At 45.0% G+C, this 25,294-nt stretch overlaps 1 long non-coding RNA gene across 4 annotated transcripts; it reads left to right on the top strand.

Moving 5' to 3' along the window:
- Window positions 1–322: 322 nt before the first annotated feature.
- LOC128851226 (uncharacterized) lies at window positions 323–24,676 on the top strand. Of its 4 annotated transcripts, XR_008448496.1 has the most exons (5): window positions 323–505; window positions 10,665–10,787; window positions 11,699–12,245; window positions 16,987–17,151; window positions 20,408–24,676. It is a non-coding gene; the product is annotated as an uncharacterized LOC128851226 (long non-coding RNA). The 4 variants fall into 4 exon arrangements; XR_008448493.1 differs by having other exon boundaries at window positions 11,699–17,151; XR_008448494.1 differs by lacking the exon at window positions 10,665–10,787 and having other exon boundaries at window positions 11,699–17,151.
- Window positions 24,677–25,294: the final 618 nt, after the last annotated feature.

Genomic DNA, 25,294 nt, shown 5'->3' with positions numbered 1-25,294 from the left:
TCAGATTTCAATACAGTACTAGAAGTATGGATGCCCTGAAACCAATTTTTGCTGAGGTCATGAAAGCTTTGAAAATAAGGGCAAAGCCTTGTATTTAAGCTGAGACCGAGTGGTCAGCAGAGCAAAGAACAGAGCTCAGGCTTGTTTGGCGGTCTTGTGCTGCCAAGTAAACAGCATTCTTGTACAGGGTGTTATTTCTAAACATGCTAGGTTGTAGAAATCAAGCATAAGGGCCAAGTTCATCTTAGCCAATCATCTGATCAGAAATCATGCTGAAGGACTGAGGTTTTTGCAGCAACAGTTATTGGCGTTTGCAGGATGAATGAGTTCAGATGAATATTAAATCTTCATTTAGTCTTAATGCCAGTGATGGAGAATGGATGACATTATGGAAATGTAAAATACTTTCCCATACCATCGTCAGCCCAGACTCTTGCGATGATTCAGCTTCTGCCAACTTCTCTTAATTCCTTTGCTGATCTCAGCCAAGCCCTTGAAGAGCTGGGTAAGGATGTTATTGGCATGGGAGGTGAAGATGATGTAGAAATGGGTGTCATATGTGTACTGCTGACAAGTCAGTCCATGGTGCCACCGAATCTTCTCTAGAGGCTTTATATAGATATTGAACAGGCTGGGTGAGGGGAAAGAATCTTGTGTTATTCAGTAGGTGGAAAAGGTTTTGGAGGTTAAGGAAAGAGCAAGTGTTTATCATAAATCTCTATGAGTGTACAGGAGATTTATGTGAGGGATGTCTGAAGATGTACCAGCTCAGTTCTGTAAGGCTGTGGACAGACATTTATTTTCAAACAGCTGAGCTGCTTGGAGATCTTACAGCCATTCCAGATGCTTGCCACCAATCCTCTGCTGATGGCGCCTGTAACCCTTGCTCTGCTATTAGAAAAGGTGGTCCAAGGTCATCCTAATCTGTCAGGTGAAACCTCTCGCATAGTTTTAAGTGCTGACAAATTTAGTGTTAGTTAACCCAGCTTACATTGCTTTATCTTTAAGAGAGAGCTGATTAGTAGTACAATCATACCCTGGGTTTTAGAAAGGAGGGAGAGAAAAGAAGAAAGCTGCAGAGTTTCCACAGAGCTTGTCTGCAATCTTAAACAGTCCCTGCATTGCCTCCTACAGGTCTGAAGTCGGGTAAGGCACATGTGTGGGACTGGATACCTCTATTGAATAGACTAAGTTACTCCTGCTTTGTGTGAATATCTACTCGGATGTTTTGTGCTAAGCACATGTGTAAAAGTACATGTGAAGTACTTGTTTGTTACATGAGTAACTAAAATAGAATATTTGGGGTTGTGTCAGCCTACTGTGTAAACAGGAACTCTAGGAAGGGTACACAGTGTGGTAGAAACCCAGGAAACAAAGAGATATATACTAACAGAGCATTTACAAGAAATTGGTATTAATGATTATGTTCATACCACGGTGGTTAAAGGTGAACCAGCAAGTTATAATAAAATCTTTAAGAATATCCAGTTAAGGCAAAGAAGAAAACTCCTCTGCTCAAGGGATCATTCAGAAATAGAAGGAAGCAGGAAGAAAATGTGCAGGTGGTTTTTGAGAGATCCTGGAGTTCCTGTAGAGCTTCCAGATCCAAATATACAGAACTGTCAAGGAATCCGTGATGCATGCAAATGCAAAATGGACCAAGCTGTAATTTTGTGTGTGGCCTACTGGTAAATGTGTCTGTGTGCTGGTAGTGCTTTAACATGGAGAGCTAACAGTATCTGCTACTATGATTTTCAAGTGGTGAAACATGCTCTCCATTATTAAGTGGTCTCCTCTGAGGACTGGTGAGGCTCAGGAGCCTTCCCAGCATCCAAGAAACAACCTGCGGCCTTTCTGAAACATAGAAAAAAGCATACACGTTTTTAAATTCTCCCTTCATCAAGAAACAAACCTGTCCTTTCATGTAAAGCTGCTGATTTCTTGTATGACGCAGACTTGTGAAAATGGGCCATCCCAATGTCTGAGTCTGTCTCTAAATGAAATCCCTAACTTACTGGTCATCCTGTTTCTAAACTGGACCAGAATGAAGCATCCTACCTTAACAACAGCCTGAAACTCTAGTGGAATTTGGACTCTGATCCAAACTCAAGGCACAGGCTCTTCTCTAAATAAAAATAACTAGATCACAAGCTATTTTTGGGGTAGTGACTTTCAGACAAGAAACACAGGGCTTACATCAGTTTTTACTCCATTCAAGTGTGTCTGGATGCTACCTTCCTTCCAGCCAATATTATGAAAGCACTTCCACCTGCTCAGAGCCAAATGGCCCCAACTAAAATGTGGAAACTGTACAACTGACACTATTCATGGTAAATATTGGTGTTTTTTCCAGGCAGAATATTCTGCTACTCTGGTTGCTGCTGATGCTGATATAATTTCTGTCATGGCCTGTGATGAACAGCACATGCAATGCAAGGTCAAGATAAGAGCCAACAGCGTGTTTGAAAGCCTTCTCTAAACATGAATCCCTATGGTTCTGGTGCTTAACGAAATTGCCATGCCTGATACCATTTACATAGCTGCCAAAGTTGCTGATTGCCATCACCTCCTGCCTTCCCCTAGCACCTGCTAGCAAATCTTCTGTCTTTTTCCCTCTTTGTTTGGCTATACTGAACGTAATGACATGATTAGTTTCCATTCATGATGAATGTGGTGGGATGTAGGTGGTTATAAGGGATAGGAAGAATATGCTGGGACCTTATTGTCAATGGTACTAAGTAGCAAGTGCTAAAGCATGTTTTATATTAGTGGGAGCTGGCTGCGTGTGGCACCCTACTGGGAGCATTCCCACTGTGCTCAGCAGATGGACAGCAGGAGGGCTTCATTGTCGTGTTTTAAGGTAAGAGCGCTTTTCACCTCAGGAGCTCCAAGCAGTCTGCGAACTTCAGTTAATCTAAAGCTTTGGACTTGTAAATTATTATCCTGTTGTATTGAGGAGCAAACTGGTTTGTTTAAGATGTCATAGGAAGTTTTCAGCTGTGCTAAGGCTATAAACTAGATCTTCTGACTCACAGGTTTGGGCTATAATTGAAGGTGTTTTCTTCCTGCTGGTAGGCTGGCCTATCTTCTCTTTGATATTTTCCCATCGTCTCCTAATCATCGTGGCATATCTGATTTCTGTGACTTTTTTTTACAGCAGCCAGTATCTATTGTATTGAGTCCAAGATCTCACCTTTTATTTCTGGCTCTTCTAAATCCATTTCAGTCCCTGGCAATTCCAGGAGGCTCATTCTAAGCCTAGCTGATGAGCTCTTGGAAAGCAGTGTGCACCTTGGTGATGCATTTCACTCTGGCATGGAGATCTCCCTGGACCAGCAACAAGAATTGTCGCAATGTCCTCCACTAGACTGTAGCGTGGAGGATGGTTGTTGCCACTCAAGTGCTTTCTGCCTGCAGTTTCTACTTAAACAGTGTTCTTTACTTGCTGCATGCAGTTGGTAAGCCAAGCTGCTTTCTGTAGGTTTAAAGCTGCTGCCCCTTCCAAAGTGGCTTTGTTTCAGTGCTCAAAGAGTATCTAGCCAGTATCTAAGGTTTTATTTAGAGACGAGTTAACGTACAGCATTTTTTTGTCAACATTGTTGGATTTGCATTTGCCTTTAATCTCACTAATTGTTTTAGGGCTATTGTCTCCTTTTTTACCCTCTCCCCTAAGGATTTGCAGTTGTTCTTTTGGGCTATGGAAGTCATGGAGCAAATCCTGTCCTAATTTACTCTTCTAAGACCAATGGAGATGTGCACATGCACATGAGAACACAGTTGATATGATGTTGAGGTTATGTCCCTGGCTCAAAGAGCCCGTGTGGTCTAGAGAACTGATGCTGTGTAATGTAATTTAAGATTACAGTAAATGCTGATGTAAAAATAACTTCTCCCCTGGCTTTTGTTGGTGATAAAACCCAAACAAGTAAATAAATAAATATAAAATTTTAGATGCTATACTGGTAAAACCCCTTATGGGAGTTATGACACTTTTATAAAGCTTTTTACACAATACAGCAGTCTTCCCATCCTACCTACTACAAAAGACAGATCTATACCAGGAGATTTGCAGATTGAGAATTCTATGAATGTTAGATATTTGAATATCGAGATGAAAACTGAGATTTAAGTTCAGTTTTGTAGAGGATTCTTACTTTTCAGAATTTTATTTGGTAAATTGTAAAATCTTCCATTATTTTTACTCTCAGCTCCTCCTTTCTTTTATTGTTTTGGATCAGCCGGAAGTTTTGATTTTGAGTTTTGCAGCTTAACTAATGCAGTACAAACAGACACAAAATTAAAATGAAAGAAGATTTGTATTTTTTTTTTAAAGGAAGCTATGTTGCATTTCAAACATGCTGAAAAGAAATGTTGCAACGCTGCTGGAACTCTCCGTTTTCCTGGTTTTCTTCTTAAGGGAAATCCTGGCAAAATCAGCTGGATTTTGTGATGTGTTTTGATTCCAGCAAAACAAGATTCCAGCAGAGATTTTTTTTTTCCTGGTGGATGGAGAAGAGCAGGAGCAGCGGAGCTCCTTGTGCAGAGTGTGTTATTCCAGAAGAGCACTCCCTCACCCGCAGAGAGGAGTGATCAAATACGCCTTCCATCCAGGGGCAGGAGTGGGAAGGAGGGAGGAGAGGGGGAATAAGGATGCTTCCTCCCCAGTGCTTGAGGCTCCTGGCCAAGAATTCAAGCCCAGCAAATGCTGTGCCGGATCCAGAGAGTTTTGAAGCCCCTTTGTCCAGAAGCTTGCAATACTTGAGGGAGTTGCCAAATGGGATGTGTGGCATCCATGTAATATATCTGATGCGTGAAAACTCAGTCCTACTCATCTTACCATGGTGCCTGAGGCAAAAGTACTTCTGATTCCCTACATTATGCAGTAATAACCAGACTACTGCTGTTCTTCTTAAACTCAGCTACAATGGCAGTTCAGGACAACCTCCTGCCTCAGGTCAGGCTGAGGCAGATGGCATGCACAGGGAGTGGAACAGCAGTGTTCTGTCTGACCCTGCTCTCTCTCTCCCTGGGAAGGGAGGACCTGATGCCGTTCGCATTTCTCCCTGGGCTGAACCATTCAGTCTGATGACAGAAATGAACCTTTCCCCCTGCACACGGGCCAAGAGACCTTCCCTTCCCTTCCCTTCCCTTCCCTTCCCTTCCCTTCCCTTCCCTTCCCTTCCCTTCCCTTCCCTTCCCTTCCCTTCCCTTCCCTTCCCTTCCCTTCCCTTCCCTTCCCTTCCCTTCCCTTCCCTTCCCTTCCCTTCCCTTCCCTTCCCTTCCCTTCCCTTCCCTTCCCTTCCCTTCCCTTCCCTTCCCTTCCCTTCCCTTCCCTTCCCTTCCCTTCCCTTCCCTTCCCTTCCCTTCCCTTCCCTTCCCTTCCCTTCCCTTCCCTTCCCTTCCCTTCCCTTCCCTTCCCTTCCCTTCCCTTCCCTTCCCTTCCCTTCCCTTCCCATTTATTTCACAGCTGCCATTTTTACATATCTCTGGAACATATCACATACTCCTGTCATATGCTGTATGTGCGCTCCCCTTTTTTTCTTCATCTGTGTCCTATTTCCCATCTGCTAGACAAGAGCCTCTCCTTGTCTAGCTGATGCTTGTTTGCCACAGGTGACAAAGTGGACAAGAGCCATTGCTTCTATCCCAAAGGAGAACTTCTGCATCTAGGACAGAGGGATACCTGCTCTGGAAACGCCATCTAGCAGCCTCTGCGTCAACAAGGCTGTGGCAATTCCTGTAGGATGAGAGTGCTTGTGTTCCTGTGCCTCATTGGAAAGTTCAGCCAATTTTGCTGTGCAAACCCCTGGAGGGCTCTGAGGTTCAGTAGGTGTGAGTGAGGACGTAGCTGGGGTTGCAGAACTCCTGTGACTGGCTGTGCTGGATGAAGAGGAAACTTGTCTTGCTAGGAATTAGTTTTGTGTTTTGTAGGGGTGCCAGTGGAGGACAATAGGCAGGGGGAATCCTGTGATGGTGCTTCCCAGGCCAGTAATACCCAAGCTGGGTTTTGCTTGTCTGTACAAATGGAGGTCACACCAAATGCCAATGGGTTGCTGAGAGCTTTCAGTGGACCAGCTCTGACACAGGATGTGCCATTGCATCAGTTCAGCCAGTGCCCAGGCAAAGGTGGAGAAGAAGCAATGTGGTTTGGTGTGGCGTGGTTCTCTTAGATTTGAATTCCTGCTGATACAGATCTGAGAAGGCTCACTGGGATGTATGGTAATAGGTTTATAACCCAGGTTCATACCTGGATCCAAGCCTTTTCCAGAGAGACTAAAGGAGACATGATCCCTCCACCCCTTCTTCTCCTGACGTCAGTCATGATCCTGGCACACGTTCATCCAGCTTCCTATGGCTTCTTTTCAAAGCTGTATTGCAGCACCGAGAGCAGGAGCTCTAGACCAGAAAAAGAGAGCTAAAGCTTTTTCCTGGGCTATCCCAGCCTGGGCAGCCATGCTGTCTCCTGGACCGCAGTTCAGCTGCCCTGGCTCTGCAAGCAGCAGCTCTGCTTGTCTTTTGCAGTGTGTGCCAGGAGAGAGGTTTCAGCCGTGTGGTCTCTCCTGCCCTCAATCCCTGGGTTGGGGTCCAGAAAGCGTGCCCTTTCACAGCGTCTCACCCACACAGGAGATACCCTTTCCCTGGCATCACACCCATTTCTTCATCATCTTCTCTGTTCACACCGGGGCTGCTTTTTCCCTGAGCACAGTGAGCAATCCCCTGCCTTTCTGTCCCGTGCTGGCTGGGAGCAAGGTTTTCTGTGTGAGCCTCCCAGGCAGCATGACTTGTTTCCAGCACACTACAGGCAAGCCTCTATTTGGATGAATGTCCCTGTTAAATATGTATGAATCCGATTGACTTCAACTTCCTAGTTGTCCAGGTTTTATTCCTTTTTACTCATTTGTGGATGCTTCCTGCTAAAGAGGGAGCCGTGACCACGTCTCTGTGAGTTCTGACTCATTTGAGAGGCTGCCCTCAAACTGCTCATCTTAAAAGCTTCCTCCCCTCCTCCTCTGCTCCAGCTCCCTCTGGCTCATTTTCCACCCCCCTCCTCTCTCTCTGCAGCTGCTGGACAGCTTTGTGGCCACCAGTCAGGATGGCTGTTTGCCACTCTCATATGATTGCTGCCATGTGCTGTTTTTCTTATGCCTGTTCCCTGTTTTCTTCTCCAGTCAAAGAGGAATTCTCCTCCGCTGAGAGAGAAGCATGCACAGTTGTTTCTGGGCTGAAGTGGCAGCTCGTGCTTAGCTTTTACTCCATGGAAAGCCTAGCATTTTTTTTATGGTGACCACGTACACTTGGCAAGCAGCAGTGGCTTTCTCAATCCAGCTGTTTGCTGCCACTCTGCCACAGGTCACCAGCCATCAGGCAAACAAAATGTGTGCTTACACGTTGGCTGCATCCATACAGAGCCCAGCAGCTTTGCAAGAGTGGCTGATGCCACCAAGGCTGCAGATGGTCAGTGGAGTGGCTGGAGGAACAGCTTTGGGATGGGCAGACTTTATGTCCTGCTGGCTCCTGGTGGGAGGCGGAATGAGCAGCAAGGAGCAGCCTCACAGCTGCAGGGTTTCACTTAGCAAGTGCTTGCTGGTCAACTCTGTGAGCACCAGTGATGGAGCTGGAACAGGAAGCTGGTGCTTTATAAATAGACTTATTGTTGTGAATGGGGCAAAAGTCCTAATGACGGCGGTGCCTGTGTACAGGTAGGTGAGCTTGTATAACCTGCCTGTGCTGGGCCTGAGGACTTTGGCTGGGATTTTCGGTACCCAACTGCTGCTGAGATTTAGCCTATTAAGCTTTTGGGACGTTCTCATTTCCTTTCCTCTCCAGTCATTAGGGAATCCTCCCAGACAGACCACACTTGCAGTGATGTGAAATAACACCAAGTTTCAGCAGAGAGATCTCCAAGTGCATGTACTGACCCTCAAGCTGGAGTACCGCTTGCTGAAGTGGTGGCTGGTTAGAAAAGCTGCCTAAGCCTGGCTGAAGTCAAGGACTTACAGATTTTGCAGCCTGCCCCTGCTGCATTCACCCTACCAGTGCTTTTCGGGAAAGCCAGCGATCCAGATGATGGCTTGGACACCATTGGCCCAGGAAAGAGAACATGCCCTGCACCCTGTTGTGTTCCCCAGAGAAAGCTGCACAGGCAGCTTGGCTGGGCAAGTGATGTCAGGTGTCCTCATCCTGCCTAATCCGTGAGACTGTGAACTGAAAAAGGAAGCACTTTCCTTTCCTCTGCTGCCAAAATCTGCTCCTGCATTTTCCTGGGAGCACCTGCAGCACTGGCTCTGCCAGGAAGCCCACTGTGGTCTGTGAGCAGCTTCAGCCTTTGACCAGGGCACTGAGTTCCTGTTGACTCCCAGCCAGAACTGCCTGCGAAACAGCAGCATGAATCAGGGTGAGCTGGCACCTGGGAGCCCAGGGAGAGGCGAGGCCCCTTCACTGCCCGCCTGTGTGTAGGCAACCTCCTCGTCTGCTTCGGGTGGCAGCCAGCTGCCCTGCTATCTGGAGGAGGTTCCTGTGACTGGGGCTGTCCATCCGGTGGTGTTTCTCTGGGGATAAAGCCCTGTGACACTTTATCCTTCCATGAACTGGGATGGGCCTGTGCTGCCAAGGCAGGAGTCAGAGAGAAAGTGGTTACTTCTGTTTCCCCCCTGCCCTCTCCCGCCCCCCATTTTATTTGACATTTGAAATGTATTGATTTTATTTTACTTAATTTTTTAATTTATTATATATTTAATTATACTTTGTTCTTTTTTTTTAATTCTGCTTTGCTCTCAAAGTTTTACTTTGCCCAGCTCTATCTTATTTAATTCCACCCTGCCTCTTCAGACTGATAGTCCCTCTTACCCTGCTCTCTGCACATGCCTCTCTACCGGACAAGAACATTGCTCCTCCAGTGTTAGAGCTTGTCCCTACAGGTAGCCTGTAAGCTGGCTAAGGAGCTGGGGAGGTCCATCCCTCTGCCCTGGCTGGGCAGCAGTGCCTGTGCCAGGCTGGCCTTTACTGTGCACAATATGGGTGTCCTGCGCTTTGGTGGCTTCTGTGGCTTCTTGTTCCTGTGCACTCGCTGGACTTTTCCTGCCAGCTCCGAGATGGTGCCATAGGCTGCCTTTCCTTTCTTCCCCTTCCCGGTGCCACGCAAGCCTGGGATGCTCGGACATGCAGATAACATTGCTGCTGTGCCTGCTGGGGGCCAAGCAGGTGAGCAGGGACCTCTCCTCCAGCGCTCAACAGATGACTATGCAGTCATCTCCTTGCCCTTGTTTTTATTTCTGATGGGCACAGAAGGATCCAGCTGCTGTTTCCACTCTGTTAGGCAGATGCAGTGTGGCTGTCCTGGTGGCAGAATGGCTGAGCAAAGCCCTCAGGGAAGGGGCAGCAAGGAGGAACGAGCAGTTAGTGGTGGCCAGCTGCTGCTCTGCTGGGAGCTGCAGGGCTCAGCAGGGCCAAGGTGGCCTTGGGGGTGTGGTGTTGATGGGTTCAGGCTGTGGTGCAAAAGCTGGAGAGGAAGTGAGGCCATGCACAACAAAGCAGCACAGGTGTGGTGGCAAAAAGCTCATGTAGTGAATTTAGATCACTTGGATAAAGGGAGAAGCTGAAGAAAGATTCCCCCATGAGCTGGCTCTTGTTGTCAGTCCAAACATCTTAGTCAGCACAAGTCCAGACTGCCAAAGTTTTGCAGCTTGGTGCTGTCAGGGCTACAGCCCCTGCAGCTTCCTTGTTCCCTGGGTCAGCCAAGGATGAAGGCTCCAGGAACTGGTGCTCCTCTGGCAGGGACTGCTGAGCCCAGGTCGGCGAGTGGCAGTCATCCAAAACTTGACCTGTGACTCCACTCCTCTGAAATTTGGGAAAACACCCTCCCATTCGACTTTTAGCAAATCACCAGGTCCTATAGCATGTTGAGCATCCAAGGATGTTGGTCAGAGCTGGGAAATACCTAGCACTTTGGAGAATAATTTCCCTGATACAGATATGATACTCAAGTGAGATGTTGCTTTGCTTCACTACTCAAGTTTCCAGGAAGCAAGGTTGTGCAGATACTCTGACTCACTAGAAGAAAAATTACCTCGAGTGACTCAAAGCCTTGGATCCTGTTGCTTCCGAATTAATCACTGTGCTCCACCATAGGTCCAAAATCCTCTTTTTGAGGACCAGAGAAAGTTTGCGGCCTTGAGGATGCTTCGTGCTCTGGTGTACCTCTCTGGGTGGAGAGATTAAGGTCTTGTTGCTCATCAGTACTCTCTGCAAACCTAATTAATTTCTGGACTATTACCACAAATGACCTGGTAGGCTCTGAGAGCCTCACAGTTGTAGTTTTGCCTAAAAGATTAACTTCTTGGGGATTTTCCATGATCTTGTGATCTGAGGATATGTGGGGGGGTGGGGTGTAGATGCACCACTGGCCATACAAGTGAAGAGAGAGACCCAGTGGCACACTAGAGCTGGAGAACCCTGGGGAACCCTGCAACCCTGCCCTTCTTTTGCGAGAGGACAGTAAGAGATGCTATCCTTTGCCTTGGTCTGGCTGGCTGGCCTAGAAACTGCTCTCATTAGGCAAAAGGTAAAATCGGTATCTCTGGTAGCTTTGTGTCTGCTTTTTGTGTCTTGTGGTTGTTTTGTACCAACTAGTAAAAAAACCTGAGCGTTATGTATTGATATTCCAGATAGCTCATCTCCTTTGCCATAAGATCAAAGTGTATGCTGCTGTCAGCACAGTAAAATGGAACATCCACAGATCGGAGCAAAGAATATTTCTTCAAAGTTTGTGATAATTTTGCACTTAATTGGTAAGTAAGAAACCTAGCAAATCATAATTAAAAACTGAGTTTTCCCTTTTTCTAAAACCAGTTCTTAAAATGTAATTTTCCTTAAATATCTGATACAAAAATGCAAGCTCTTGAAAGAGATGAAGCATGCCCTCATGTGGCAACATTTTTTTTTCCTTATAATACCTGTTTGTTTTGGTTTTAATTCCAAACTAATCTATTACAATGAGTTATGGCATGACACCAGTTCTGGCATACAGAGTGGGTGTTATGATACAAAGCTGGGGTGCACACAAAACATTCGGAAATAATTATGTGGGCTCTAACTCCCTTGTTACTTGAGTCCCTGCATGAGTGCTTTTATTCGAAAATAAGAGTAGCTACACACAGGAATTCTCAGATAAACAAAGGTGTGAATTAAAACTTGTCCAGTTCTCTGCTCTGTGGGAAAGTTTCTTTCCTTGACTGAAAGCAAAGTTTGCAATTGTTACAAAGCCCTCGGTGGGCAAATTTGAGACAAAAATAACTGATCTTGAAGTACATTTTAAGTTAAACCAAAATAAACAGAAAATTAAATATACATTCACAGGGCTAGCCCGAATAATTAACTTTAAGAATCAAGTTATTTGTTGAACTGGCATAACTTCCTCATGTCTGCCTAAAGCTTGCAACTGCATGGATAAACCTTTGGAAACCTGGCTCTGCTGTAAATTTTAGGGTTTTGACACGTAAAGATTGGGTATTAAAAACCCAGCTGACACTGATAAATTGGGTAGTTCTAGTCTTGCCAGATACAGCATCATCTGCTTTTACTGTAGATTGATTTTCTTTTTTTTCTTCCCTGAATTTAAACAGTAAATGTGATTTATAGCAATTACTGGGTCCTAAAAGCTTATCAGGACTTTTAATGGCATTTCTTTGTGTGATTACAGGTGGATAGATATCTTTCACCCAGAGGACCATAGGGAGAGTAAAGATAAAAATGAATGAGGATCACAGGATGCCTAATTTGGAGGTGTGTGATGGTTGCTCTCAAGTTTTAAACTGTGGGAAAGAAATTGAAATCCCGGGTTTTCCAGTCTGCTGCCTGGTTGCTGTTTCCATTGACTCACTCTTTACTGGATTGCCAGGAAGACAAAGGCAAGGAAGATGTACTGTACCTCACCATGGAGAGACATGCAGGTTGGCCTCCCTCCAACACGTGATCTCTTTTCTGAGGGACCTTCCAAGGACAAGACTCACCCATGTGGAGGACCTCTGACCTCTGTGGCAGCTTTTCATCAGCATTGCCAGACAATCTCCATCCCCAGCTCCTTTTAATAGAGGCAGCTCCCTCAGATGCTTGGGTAGTTTCTACAGGAAATATGAGAAGTAAAGAAAGGGGAAATTTTGGGATCTACTGGGCTCCCCTGCAGTCTGCTGAGGGGGCCTGAACATGGTCTAAATTTTGGATACTTGATCTGAAGGCTTTGGTTACTGGTATGGATATACAAGTTGCTTTAAATAGATTTAAGGCTGAATAAGAAGTGAATTCCTTAAGTCTCTCCCCCAGGGTCTTATTGACTTCAGTGGCAGTGAAATCCTTCCTCAGAGATAACTCTGCAATCTTCATTCATTGCATCCTCAGCAACATTCTGCTATCCAGTTCCCCTTGAAAATGTTTTTTGTGCTGTGACCTGTTGGCTGGTTATTTAAGTGGTGCTGCTTACAGCCTTCCACTGGTTGTTGTACACCTTATAACATTTAAAGGCTTATTTCAGCTCATTTGTGAAGTGTAAGGAAAAGGATTATTAGTGAAATTCTTCCCAGTATTTTAGAAGCATTAGTAAATATTGAATAAAGGGCAATCACACTGTTGTTTTCACAGAAACTATGAAAGATAGACTACTGGATTAGAAACAATCCTGCACGGGCCTGGACATGTCCAACTGATTTGTTTGCCTGCAGAAACCATCTTGCACTATTTACAGTCAATGACAGCGATGTCCTTCAAATATTGCCTTCGATCCATTTCACAAATGTGCCACTTTCACTTTGCTTCATGTTCTTACCGTGCCCTAGTCTGGTCATAGCTGTGCTCCGCTTACTGTTACTGGCCTAGAGACACCTTGAATATGGAAAAAAAGCAAGTGGGGTGGCTCTATCAGAGAACTTGGGCCAGCCTTCCAGTGGTTAGTTCATCCCTGTGCCTTGCTGCTCATTCGCATGGCCTCAGTACCTGAGCCAGGTTTCTGGCTGTCTGGAGTGTGCCTGAGCAGTGACCCCGTGGCATGAAGGACCAGACAGTGTGATTGGAGTGGAGATACTTGCTGATGTAGCTGACTAGATGACCTGGTTGCCTGGTAAATATTGGTGGTAAAGGAAATTGCAAAGCCAATCTGAGGAAGTCGCTGTGTCTTGGCCACGTCCCCACTGGCTTTTGTGTTGCACTCTCAAGCCTGATTTCCATTTTCTGGACACTACTTTCTTCCTGCTCTTCTGATTGTTTGGCTGGAGATGCTGGCAGTGAGTTGTGGCAGGCTATCAGAAGTGAACAGGGACTTCCTTTGGATGAACAAAGCCTGCCTATTCTTTGCCCCAGCCCAAAAGCCTCACAGAAGGCATGGGATGCCCAATCACTGTCCTGTTGCTCATCTTTCAGTCTGTGGGAGACGAGCAATGGTGGCAGCCCAGGACATAGCACCTTGGAGGCACTGCCATTAGACTCACGGCAGCATGACCTGAGGATTGCCTAGTGGCTTTCAGATGCAGAGCACTTAAGGCCAGGGATAGGAGCAGTCTCTCTAAACCCCTTCAGCACACTTTTTGTTCAGACACATCTGAAAAGGTAATATAGGGGTACGCGGCTCCTGCCACTCCCCTCCAGGAAGGCAGGGGCTGTGAGGCAGGTAATCCCCTCCTCCCTCAAGGTCTTCACCCATGCATGCTCCCTGCATTGTGGGAAGCTGGGCCATTTGCAGACGTGGCATGATGATTGATTTTACTTCTCATCGTACACCAGTGAACCGTGGCTGCTTTTCCACTGATGTAACCTACCAGGCCAGCAGGATGTTGAAGTGGCAGGGAGACAGCAGCTGCTGGGGATAATAGGGGAAGCAGCTGGCTGCTGCTGCCCCAGCCTCATTGTGTAGGGGAGATGCTGGCTGGAAAAGTTGGGGGCAGGAGGGGAAGAAGGAGATGCGTCACTGCACTTACCTTCCTCTGAGCCTATCTGCCCCTGCTTGTCAAAGACAACTTCTGCATGGCCACATGCACATAGGCAAATGTGAATGAGGTTTAACCCAGCTGTCTCAGGTGTCAGTTAGGCAGAGAGTTGCTGCCTGAACTTTTAATCACTGGAGTGAGTACCATGTGAGCCTGAAAAGCTCAGGCTGAAAATTGTGGTCTTACAGTGAAAGGCAGGGGTTTTGTCCAGCACTGATCCTGGCTGGTGGCTCCCTTGTGAGGTACAGGCTGCACTGTGGATGGTTCTCCAGGCTGTTCAGGCCACTCCTGAGGTCACCTCAAGGTCCTGATCTTTGAGGGGCTCCATCCCTGTCTTACAGGAAGAGAACCACTTGTCTGGCCCAGGAGAAATTCCAAGGGCCTTCAAGCATATGGCCAGGTCTGTCCCTCTTCCAGAAGGTCTTAGAACAACAGGAATATTGTGCAAGGAGGTGACTTAGGCAGGACTGCAGGCTTTAACAGCACATGGGCCCCCACCTCCAACTGCAAACTTGTGTAAATATCTTTCAAAGGAAGGAATTTTTTCTCAATAAGATCAAAATTGCACAAAAGGCAGGGAAGGATGTTTATGGGAAAGGCAGGTCTGCTGTGCTGGGACCTCGTGTGAGAAATTTGACTAGTACTATCCACCAAAGTTAGTCCAAGAATTCAGAAAGGCCCAGTTGAGGAAGATCCTTAGCACAGCTGGGTTGACCTTGTTGCATTTGACCCAACAAAGTCAACTCGTGCCAAGAAGCATCTTCTGTGACTGTGGCAGGGAGAAGACCAAGAGGCCCCATGGCCACCTCTTCAGGACACCTCCATGCTCCATGTGAGCCTAATGCGCCAGAGAGATGTCCACGTGGCATAAAGAAGGGTGCTGTTGTAAACTGTAACCCTGAAAACTAAAACCACCCTCTTTTTGAAAAGGAGTTTGATGGGGTGAGGAGGAGGCAGGGGAGAAATGAGTTCATTTAGAGTTATCCTCTTAGAGTCTTCTTGCGTAGTAGCTCTTACTGTGTTTTCCAGGGGATGCTGTTGTTACCCTGGCTTTACTCATGGGGAAACCGAGGCATGCAACAGTACGGTGAATGACCTGTAGTCAGTGCAAACCCCAGAGAAGGACCTTGCTCTTTGGGTTCCAGCCAGGTACTCCCTACAAGTTGTAAGTAATACAAAAATAGCCATTATACTCTCTGTATTTAGAAATTCCCATTTCCAGTAGGAAGCAGGTAGAAAAGGAATTGGTAAGCCCTGCTGCTGCTGCTTTTCCTTACTAGCCAGCTTGTCAGTTCACTTTTACCATTTTACATATGGTCACTTGATACCGGCAGCTGCTTTGGGACATCTCTATCTGTCATATCCTTCTTTTTATTTCAGTGTCCAAAAGCTTCAGTGCTCCACAAAAAAAAAAAAAAAACAAAAAAACCAACCAACCAAACATTAAAAAACCCAACTCTGGTAGCTGAGTTCCTCCCAGGCTTGGTTCTAAACATGTCACTTTAATGATGTCTAAACTATGCAGCACTTGATGAGCAGAACATTACTATCTTCTAGCCACATTTGTTTTCCCTCTCTCCCAGAGCATTATAGTCACCCAGGGAGAACTGCATGTTCTACTTTGCTGCTGTAAAGCTATTATGGGTATGAAAAGTTCCCATTAATCTGCTCCACACATGGATGTTTCTGGATAAAGTTCAGTAGCCAGATCCCTCTTCCTTTGTGTGCATCAAACGAAGCAGAAAAATGCCTCCAATTTAAAGACACCAAATGAATAACCAAATAGATGAGATTAATTTTTGTTTAATCCACGTGGGCAGCGAAGCCAATGGCCAGTGTTTGTATGTGGACTTCTCCCGGGAGTTCATTACCAGCCAAGTCTGTAATAAGTTAATGCAGAGATTCCATGGAAATAGGGGGTTAATTATATGCAGAGGATGTTGGCCAATATACAGCTTTGAACAACAAAAATAGCCCAAAGTCTTGTGCTTTGGATGTGGAATCAATTAAGGAGGTCCATGCCATGTACCAGAATTTGTTAAGATAGTTGTTGTACAATAAGGTTGCTTTATTACTTTTTTTTCTTAAAAGCTAAGAAAATAAGTGGATAGTGGAAGGCGAGGGACAGAAAGACATGAGGCTGGTAATAAAACACTGGACTTTGGACTGCAGCCAAAGCAAGATTTTCAATGGGTTTAAAGTTTGGACGACAGCAGAGTTTGAACTGGTTTTCACTAACTGTCCGAAAGGTCCAACCCTAATAGAGAGAAGAGGTTGCTTTTCGTTTACCAACTTCCTTCTCTCTGCTGGCAGGAGTGTTATGCTGCTAATCTGCCGTAGTCATTAGACTGACGGATATCAGCATGTGGCGCAGCGTGCTGCAGATTCAACTCCAAAGCTGAAACATAAAAAATTCTCCCCATTGCTGGTTGGCACAAACCTAATTTTTTCTCCTTTTCCACATCTGGTCCTAATATAAAATGTGTCTTTCTGCCTTTTTTTTTCTTGCTTCCCTGGCCACATCTTTAGAAATGGCTTCTTTTAAAAAATAGAGTGCCTCCCCCTCTTCCCCTGTATTTCTAGGTTTTAGAACTAATTGTATGTATTCATAGTAGTTTAATAGTACAGCTTTGGTACTGGGTAGAACACAGCCCTGTGCCTTTGCAGAGGGATGTAGTTTGAAAAAAAAAAAAAAGCAGAGAAAGATGAGATTACTTTTACTTCCCTTCAGTGTTCAGAGCTGTGAAACAGACTTTTGGCTGTTATAAGTTTTTAAGGAGCCCCATAAAAAGGTAAAATAGAAACTTAAAACAAAAAATCTGACCAATTTTCACCCCCTTTGGTTTTAGCACAAGCTGTGGGCATCCTGCAGGCATTTCTTAAGTCTCTCAGCTCCCACTGCTTTTCTCCTCACTCCCTTCCCCTAACTTGATTCCTAAAGCCATTAGTTTGTTCCTAGAAATTATCTACTTGTTTGCTGTGTCGTGTTTTGGTTTGTTTTTTGTTTTGTACACAGAAATCTGCAGGCCAAAGCAAACAGCTGTTCAGAAAAATGTTGCAAGACAATCCAATTTTGAGTCAAGTGCTCCTGAAAAGTTCTCAGCATCTTTGCTAAAGTGATTGGATAACATTACCCTTGGTGGAGCCTGCAGCCACTGAGTCTCCATAGAAATCACAGCAGGTAAGATTTGTTTAACTAATCACTGGCAATCGTGAGCAATTTTGTGGGCTGTAATTTATGGATTTTCTACCAGGTTCTGTGTTCAGCAACTCGCAGAGAGAGAGGGCACATTTTAATATGTGCACTCCTGGAGACTGTCTGGCAAGGTCTGGAGATCTCAGAGGAGCCCACCTCCTCTGCTCAGGGCAATGGCTTGAGGTCGAGTGTCCCTGCAGTCCTCCTGCCTCTCTTGGCAGGCCAGCCCTGTCACCGGGGCCATTGTCCCCAGGGCCCTCCGGCTGAGGTGGAGGATCCAGGTTGCAGGCTAGGACAAGGGCAGGATGGATGCCAAAGGACTTAGTGATGATTCACAACAATGTGAGGAGGTTGACTGTATGAGGGACCTTGGCTGGCCATGTTGGAGGAATGGACTTGGTCAGCAGAGGTGATGCAGGGACCACCCTGACCTCTTGCCTGCCCCCCTGACTGCTTGGAGTTAAAGTGTTACCAGCAAAGGTGACTACAGCCTTTACACAACAGATCTGGCGTGCCCATCACTTCCCAGGGGCACCCAGGGACAAGGCCAGAGCAATGGCAGAGGAACGTTATTTCTTTAGATAAATGGGAAAGAGGACACAGGGGAGGTCAGGCAGGAGGATGATGTAATAGCCAAGCTGAGGTGACCAGCCTCAGGCCATCAGGTCAATGAGGAGATACAGAAGCTCTGGGGCTTGTTAGTCAGGGTCACAGCCTGCCAAGGGAGTCAACAGTAATAAGTACAGTTTCTTAGACATCTCATGGGAATGGGCAAAGCCTTTATTTGGCCTGTCATAAAAGACATGGCTTCAGGCACTGTGTTACAGGTGCACTGACAATGAACGTCAGCGCACAACTCCTCCATGCCCCCCCAGTACCCACTAGGTGTTAGAGCAGGATCAGGCTACATCTGCTCTCTGGCTTGCCAAAATTTTGAATGGAAAAAGTATGCCCAAGTACCAGAGCACCACTCAGCTCCCTCATTTATCTCCTGCAGCAGGTTCAACTAAGGTCACAACCACGTGAAATGAGAACGCCCAGCACCATTCATGCCATAAGCACAGTAAACCAGCATATTTTTTGTTTTCTGAATAATCTGGGGAGTGTCTTAAGAGAAGTCTTTACTGCTTCTGGTTCCATCAGTTTTAGTTTTTCCTTTTTTGGGAGTGCCTTAGGATGGGGTGACCTGCTGCTGACACAGCTGAGCAGTGTCACGTCCTGTGTCTTCAGGTCAGCTGAAAATTTTCACAGAGCAAGAACGGATGATAGCAGCCTAATTCCTCCATAAGCAGTGTGAGTGAGGAAGTATAATTATGATAGTTATCACTGGGGGATGTTTCAAAGGGAATGCACTCTAGATGCTCTGACTAAGCGCTTAATTTTTTTCCATCAAATTGCTTCCAGCCCAGCAGCTGGCTCTACGTACATAATAGCTCTATTGGCTTCAATGAGGTCCTCTGGCTAAGGTCATCTGAGTACCTGCACCATGCAAGTGGGCCGCAGAGCAGATGTGAGACACCATGGTGTCACCTCATCCACTCCTTTCCCTTCCTGCTACAGACCCCTGTCCCTCTGGCTACTTTTCAGCATTTTGCCTTCTATAGTTTTAAATTAATCAAGCTCCATCTGATTTTACTGTTAAGCTACTCCGACATTTCCCTTCTAAAATTCAGATTTTTGTTCACACTCAAATAAAAATACATATCAATATATTATAGTTTTTTGCAGTGTATCCCCAGGCACAAATGATATCATAATAATAAACTGGCTAGCTGGTTTTAATAGTTTCTGGCTTTTGGATTTGTGTAACACTGCAGGTGTGAATCTAGTAGCAATACTGTAGGTGTGAATTATTACATTAGCGTAATAGGCTGTACTTTATTGTGCTTTATTGCTTAATTGGCTTCTTCCAGAAGGATTCTGCAGTTGTTACTGGGGACTAATGCCAAGCTTTTCCATGAAAAGAGTGATAATCTTTTTTTTTTTGATGTTTCCTAAGGTCAGTTTGATTTCAGTACATGACTGAGTGTGGGAAAGGAAGCAAAGATGTCATTAAATGAATTAAGAAAGTGCTTACTAAGTCCTTAATAAAAAGCAAAGCAGGCTAAAAGATGCTTCTTGTTATGCATACATACTTGTAGCCCCAAAGAGCCCTTTGGGAAAACAGCTGGCTGAGATTTCTGGCAAAGGAAGCCCTCTCCCTTGTTTGGGGGATTCCCAGGTGGTGGGTGATACCTTTGGGTGCTTACAGGCTCTGTGATCTCCTCTGTCCGCCCCATTGCCTTACTTTTCCCAGAGGGTGGAAGAAGATCAAAGTCTTCTTCACAGCAGCACACAGGCCCTGATCCTCTCGCCAGTGCACCACTACAGAAGTGCACCCCTGAGCCACCCCACACAGGGGTACTTGCCTCCCCCAGCCACCCTGAGAGGCACCACGGAGCGGTGATGCAGGCAGGAGCACAGGGACCCCATACGTGGGTCCTGCTGCTGCACCTGGGAATCAAAGGGGCAGAGAGAAGTCCCTGGTGTGCTCAGGTGCCCCATGGTTGCCTCTGCCACTTGGAATCCGAGACACTTCTGGTACATGCAGCCACGTTGTGGGGCAGGGACTGAGAGTGTTTTTCACGGCCTGGAAATAGCGAAAACTGCTGCTCCAGGGAGTCACTCAGATTCCCACCATGTACTCTTGCTAAATGATTTCCACCTCTGCTACTCTTCGCAACAGTGTGCCTACTCATACTGCTGAAGTTCAGTGTTGGCCTCTCTCCTTCATTTAAGCCTTTTTGTGTTTGTCTGGAACACCAGGTTTAGTAGAGGGAGGTATATTTGCTTTCATCTGTGTGAAATGTTTATCTCTGGCATCTTGTTTGTAGGGAGAGTGGGGTAGGTGATTTCCTAAGTGGGACCTTCATCCTACAGAATAGGAAACTTTTGATTTACGCTTCTTCTTGTAATGGTATTTTCCAAAACTATTAATGGAAAGCAGGGCAGGGCAAGAACTACAAAATATGGATGCATCTCTCAGTTTTGAAGGTGAAGGGTTTTGCTTGGCTCCCCCCAAATGCTGAGGCTGTATGTATGCATGCTGTATGTATGCTGAGTGTCATCCTGCCTTACCAGAGATCAAACTGAAAACCTTCAGAGCTGAAAGCCTGGTGCTTGCACCCTTAATGCCCAGGTTAATAGGAATTAGTCATACAGTGTAGTAATAAGTGTAGTACTTCTGTCTTCCTTTTCCCAGGTCTCGCCTGGTCCAGCCCACAAAAGATGAGCATGTTTGAGCCGTTTTTGTGCTGTCTGCCCAGGCAAAGAAGACTCATCTCATCCACTAAGGTCTGAGTGGGATTTGTTCTGAAGTGGATTTCTACCATCTGTCATCTCCCCAAGAGCTACATCATACTCTCTTAGAGACAGGAAAACTTCATAAAGAGAAGGCTTTGAATTAGGAGTCCACTGTGCATTGCAACATTTATCATTGTGACTCTCATACCTTCAGTGTTACTGCAGATCTGGGCAAAGTGTGAAATGATTCTCTCTTATCTTTGAGGAGATGAAATGTGCTCCAACACTGCTGCCTCTGAAAGCCAGCTCTGACCTGTTTTGGTCCACATAAATTGTTAGGATTATTGGAAAATCTCAACAAACTTCAACAGCATAATCTGCACAATTAATTTCGAAGTACTTTGGGTAACATTCAGTACTTTTTCTTATTACGTTATGCTGTCCATAGAAACCCTTGTACTTCCTCAGGTACACACCAAGTTATGAAGGAGCTGGAGGCACTTGGAGAGCTAGAAAATGATTAATAACTGTCAATTTACAGGGAACACTTTAAAATCCCTTGAGTCTCCTAAATCTCTCCTGGGACACCAGCCTTTAGCTAGGATGTCATTCTCTGATGCAGTGCCTTCATTCGTGATTGGAAAGGATCTGAAGCCACAGGCAAGATTTTCAGAAACTTTAGGACAAAGTCATGACAGGGAAAAAAAGGGAGACTGTGGGAGCTGCAGCATGGAGGATCACACGAGGGAGTAGCTGGTGTGTGCATGCCAGCACCAGAGTCCTCAGACTCTTTCATCATGGCAACCACAGCTTGACTGCCAGACAAGCCACCTCCTTTTGTATTCACAATTGCAAAATATCTCTGCAGCAGCTCTAGCGATTAGCTCAGAGAGAAAAGAAAAACTTTTCATGCATCCTTAGCATAGCAGATGTTTTTTTTAAAAAAACCAAAAAGATTAATTTTGCTTTTTCACTTGGCCCTTTGCTATATCTCCACTCTGTGTCCTAAGTGTTTTCTTTGCCAAGGAGACAAGCAGAAGCAGTGAACTCTTTGTAGACGCCTGACACTGGTTTTAGATTTATCAATTTTAGGGTTATTTTCTTGCATACATTTCAGTATTGTTTTTTGGAGGGTGGGGGTTGTTTTTTTTTGTTTTGTTTTGTTTTAGATTGCATGGAGTAGCTGTATTTATTTTGCTGCCATGCTCTATTTTACATAAAAATTTAAGTTTATTTCTCATTCCTATTTGCCATGGAGACCACAATCTCAGAGTAAATTATGGGAGAAACCCACAAACAGTTAATCAAAAGCAAAATGAATGAGGCTTGTGTGGTGCCGTGAAGGTCATTAGACTAAGGTCTGAGCAGCTGCCAAGGGGAGCGAGCTCCACAGCAGGAGCGCTCATCTGAGAGATCCTTGTTGCTGGACGTGGAAGGGTTGAGCCTGGGAGCTGGCTGCAGGTACCTCCTAGTCGAGCTCAGGGGCCATGGCTGGATGCAGGGTGGGACCACATCACTTCTCATACTCTTGGTCCAGAGAACTCTGCAAGGAGGTGAGAGGGCAAGTCCTACCCCATGGGAGGGCAACAGGGATTTGCCTGTGCTCCAGCTGGCTGGCTGCCTCCTTTACTAGCTGTGGAGCGAGTGGGTAGCTCTAAAATCATAAAAATAGATGCTTGCTGGCAGTTAGGGCTGATGAAAGGGCTCAGGGACCACGGCTAAAGTGAAAGTCTGGAGGTGACATAGAGTGAAGGGGTGCAGCAGGCAGCGCAGAGCGACAAGTGGTTAGCTGTGTGTCCTCTGAACTGCTCTCAATCCCACCTACATTTTTCTCTCCCCGTCAGAGTAACTGCAGAGGGGCTGCTAGTTCACCATCCACTTCAGCCCTGTCTCTTTCCAGCTTGGAGTTGGAAGTGAAACTGCAGGATATCAATGGAAGATGGAAATGGAAAGGCAGAGTGTTGTGTTGTCTCTTCAGCTTCAGAATGTCTTCCAGTGCATCTTCCTACATTACAGAAGAATTTTGACTAAACAAAATCATTAAGTGAAAATTATTACTAAGAACAACGAAGATGTATCTGGGTTCCTATGCACCATTATTCATGAATATTAAACAGCATGTTAAGCTTTCCTATAGATCAGTTTGTGTATCTGTGGGGCAGTCTTGCTATTTTATTCCTCATTCATGCCATAATTGCAGGAATCCTTTATGCCAGTGTAAACACTGATCTTGCTGCGTGTTGGAATTACAAAGTACATAAGATGAGGAGAGCTGGAATAACAAGAATGTGTATTTTCTGAGAAAGTAGAAGGTTTCTGGAGGAGGAGTTTTCCCAAAGGGAGCTAAGTTTACACATCTAACTCATTCGGGCTTTTTGGTTCTGAAGCTGACACACATGCACAAACACACATCATCCAGTATCTATTTCACGAGTGCATTCTTCCCATCTCAGTGTGTAAAGGTCTTGAAAGCAATAGCTACTGGCAGTACCCCAATTCAACATATCTAATGGGTCCTTTCCAGTTACAAAATCACTAAGGACACATGCCCGTATGAAAGCGAAGCTTAAACTACCTTGCTGTCAGAAGCAATGAAATGAGCTGCATGTCATTGTGGGCTTCATTTTTGGGCTTTTTGGTTTTTTTCAGTCTTGATTTGCTGAATGCACCTCAAGAATTGTGTTACTGAAGTGACTTCACAAATCTAATAAAAACTGCAATGGCTTTTCATTGTTTTCTACATTTTATAGATTAATAGGCTGCAGGTGGAAGGAAAAAGGGTAGATTTGATTCTCTGCAAACTACTTCTGACTCAGATTTAAGAGGGCATGCCCTACCTATATACTCAAAGCAGATATTTTGGATCAGCCTCAAATGGCCTAACTCTACTGACTTAATCACAGAGTTTCAAATTTACATCATCTCAGTGTTTGAACCTGATGTTATGTGTGCAGACGTAATCAGAAAGTGACACTGCCTCTCTTCAGCTCAACATTCGATCTTCTCCATGTTTGTGTGTGTTCATATGCGTTTGTGAGTCTAGTGATATGGACACAAAATATTTATGGCTTACTGTGTTTTCCTGTCTGCTTGGGTAAGAAATCTTAGTTACAGTAACTGTAGCTATTGGAGAAAATTTTTTCAACACAAACAACCACTGGAGGAAAGAAATGCCTTGAAAACTGTCCATGTAGTTTGCACCCAGTAAGGACATCTTACATCTACAGGCTAACAGGAACAGCATTCCTTACAGGCTGACACACATTTTACAGGCCTAAATTTCTGCTAGAATTTTGCTTTTTACATTGGCATCCCTTCTAACCATTGTCATGCTGCTTATTCTTACTTCTCAGCCTAGAGGAGATCTGGCCAGGCTTTATCTTAGTGGTCTGTATTCCTACGGTCACAAAAACAATTCAGGCTTGTTCTTTCAAACAAAAATAATTATCACTAAGTTATCTAGGAGTTTGAGTCAAATGCTGTATTTCACTAATAAGCATCATTTTGAAGAGATAGTGTTTAAAAAGAATTGTTATCTAATACTTACTGGCAGGCTTTGAATCTTACATCCCTGTTAAAATTGATTTCCTATACGTGCCTAATTACTGATGACACAGTAAGATATAAGCAAGAGCTATCTTGCAACTGAAAAAAACAAAACAAAACAAAACTTGAAGCCAAGTTCCCTTTGTCTTAGACAGGAGGCTTCTTTTTATTTCATTTAGTAAAGCGACCAAGAAAGGATCCTCCTCCAAGAACTTGCAGCAATATAAGGAGTGTATACAAAACAAGCCCAGACATCAAACAGGGCAACTCCCAAAATGTCTTTGCATTTGTAAACATGCTTCACATATACTCAGCTTTGCAGTAAGCATGAAACACAAAACTTGGGATATGTCTTATTCGTTTAAATGGATGCTAATTCAGGCTGTGGTTGATGAGATGAAGACTGCAGCTGCACCTGGCTCAAGAAGATGTTTTAACACCTTGAAAAATTAAAGGTATTTTTATTTTTTAAAACAGGAGATCAGTTGCCTGATCCGATTTGCAGTGCAGCCCTATGAATAGTTGTTAGAGCCACTATCCTATATAAGCACTGCAGCCACTGTTATCCTTTCCCTGGGGTCAAACAACAACCTTTGATCTGAAGGATGTTCACTGATGATGAGAACACCGAAGGAGGGAGAAAAGCTCCTGTTTCATTGAGATATGTGTCCTTCATTCCAGAAATGCGTGAAAATGGCTGGAGAGCCTTTATTGGGATATATAATAAATTTTTGTGTAACATTCCACAACTGTGGAATAGTCTGTTTCAGCGGGTGTACTTTTCCAAATATCTATTATAGTGTAAAATCTTTTCAGGCTGGATATCAGGAAAAAATTTTTCATGGAAAGGGTCATTGGGCATTGGAACAGGCTGCCCAGGGAGGTGGTTGAGTCACCTTCCCTGGAGGTGTTTAAAGGATGGGTGGATGAGGTGCTGAGGGGCATGGTTTAGGGAGTGTTAGGAATGGTTGGACTTGATGATCCAGTGAGTCCTTTCCAAGCTAGTGATTCTATGATTCTATGATCTTGCAGTGAGAATGTGAATGTAGTAGTTTATATGGATGTAGAATGGCACAGCTTATCCCCAAGTTAGAAGAGTAACATATTTCATTGGTAAAAAGCGGTTTTATACCAGCATGGGTGCTTGCACAGTGGGGATAATACTCTTAGAGACCACATCAACTAATATATATATATATATAGTAGCATCCACCTATATTTGGTTCGTAATTATAACGTTTGGAGTGCGTATGGAGAGCAGATCTGAGATACACATGCTGTCAAGTGAGTGACACGAGTT

This window comes from Cuculus canorus, chromosome 2 (assembly GCF_017976375.1).
Source record: "Cuculus canorus isolate bCucCan1 chromosome 2, bCucCan1.pri, whole genome shotgun sequence".
NCBI classification, from domain to species: domain Eukaryota; kingdom Metazoa; phylum Chordata; class Aves; order Cuculiformes; family Cuculidae; genus Cuculus; species Cuculus canorus.
The sequence above is the reverse complement of the archived record's forward strand: the minus strand, read 5'-3'. Positions and strand labels throughout refer to the sequence as shown.